The sequence below is a fragment of the Vulpes lagopus genome, chromosome 3, assembly GCF_018345385.1.
Source record: "Vulpes lagopus strain Blue_001 chromosome 3, ASM1834538v1, whole genome shotgun sequence".
In the NCBI taxonomy this organism is placed as follows: domain Eukaryota; kingdom Metazoa; phylum Chordata; class Mammalia; order Carnivora; family Canidae; genus Vulpes; species Vulpes lagopus.
Genome location: NC_054826.1, coordinates 30,708,025 through 30,709,915, shown reverse-complemented (window position 1 = coordinate 30,709,915; position 1,891 = coordinate 30,708,025).

The following is a 1,891-nucleotide window of genomic DNA, read 5'->3' as shown; positions in this document are numbered from 1 at the left end:
TCAATCTCTGGTCTCCAGGATCACATCTCCGGCTGCAGGCAGCTCCAAACCGCTGCGCCACCAGGGCTGCCCCTGTTCTAGACATTTAGAGCATTGCAGCAAACATGACATGTGAAGCTCCTGCCTCCCCTTGTGGGGGAGACAAATAATTTCTGATAATGACAAATGATAGGAGGGAAAAAAGACAGGGTAAGTTGGTGTGAAATATGCCTGTGAGAGAGGCAAGGAGGCTGGTTCCGGTGGGTGGTCGGGGGTAGGGGGGGTCTCTTCTAGGAGATGACACTATAACACCTGAAGGATGAGGAGAGTTCAGGCACAGGAAATTCAGACAGGCGACTGGCCCTGGCAGAGGTAAGAGCAAGTGCAAAGAACCAGGGATGGGAACAATGCTAGGGTCCATGAAGAACTGAGGCCAGTGTCCTCGAGTAGAGTAAGTAAGAAGGAGAGGATGGCAAGAGAGGCAAAGGCCATATCATGTAGAAGTTTATGAGAGTGTTCTCTGTCTTCTCCCTTTCCATGTTATTCAAGCCAAATCCATGCTCCCAGAGGCACCTATTCCAGCAAGCCTTCTCCAATCCAGGGATCCCTCCACTCTGAACCCCCAGAGTCTATATCACTCATGTGAGTGGACTAATGCATAAGGCATGCCCTCTTAGCAAGATCCAAAACTCCTGCAGGACAACGACCAGATATCCATTCTTATATCACTCAAAGTTCCAGGAACGCACTCACAAACAGTCATACATTCATCAATATTCTCATAAATTTTCTTTTTTAAAAAATATTTTATTTATTTATTCACGAGAGACATAGAGAGAGGCAGAGACACAGGCAGAGGGAGAAGCAGGCTTCATGCAAGGAGCCCGATGTGGGACTCGATCTGGGACTCCAGGATCATGCCCTGGCCCAAGGCAGGCGCTAAACCACTGAGTCACCCAGGGGTACCGAAATTCTCATAAATATTCAACCAAGACCTGTTGCACTGAGAAGTTCATGTAGCATAAGAATGAACCAAATTGAATTGTGATGGACTTAGCCTCCCCAGACCACTTTAAACCTGGTGATCTTAGGCAAGTGACTTAGCCGCTTTGAGCCTCTGTTTCATTATTAGTAAAATGGGCACAATAATAATACTTAGTCAAGGACTCGCTGGTGAAGATTATTAAGTCTCAGCAAGCCGTGGCTATTGCCACTCCTATGATCATTATCATCAGTCACCTTCTCTATTCTATACTGATGACACAGATTCCCCAGCTAGAAAGCAAATTTCTTATATGTCTATTTGTGGTGCAACTAGAGTCAGAGTTGTTATTTTTAGATCATACCCCCAATCATCAGCGATGATGCCACCAGAGGCGGCTTCTCTTGTCTGCACAGAGGCCAGTCCTGGATTTGCCTTCGTCACAGATACAGCCCCCTGGAATTGCAATGCCCTCGTTGGCATTGCCTAATCTTGGAAAGATCACTGGTCGTGAAGTTGGGACACTTGGGCCCGGCTCTGCCCCTGGGAGCCTTTGGGTAATCCCTTGCCCCTTCCAAGCCTCAGTTCCCCTCGGAACAAGGAGAAGATTGTTCCACGTGATTCCTGTGGACCCTTCCAGCCCTGGCACTCCATGAGTCTGTGTAGGTAGCAGCCCCAGAACCCCTGAGGCAGCCAGGGTTGGGGAGCCTAGTCAGGACAGCCCACCAGAAGAAGAGGAGGAGAGAAATGGAAGATCTGGCTGGCTTTGGCTGTGGCGGGGAGGGGGAGAAGGAGGAGACAGAGGAGGAGGAGGAGGGACCAAGGGGTGGAGGGGAGACAGACCCAGCCCAGAGCTGCGAGTGGCTTCCTGTTGCCTGGCTCTAAACGCTCCACATTCCTGCAGACCTTCACACTGCCCAGAGCGCACTC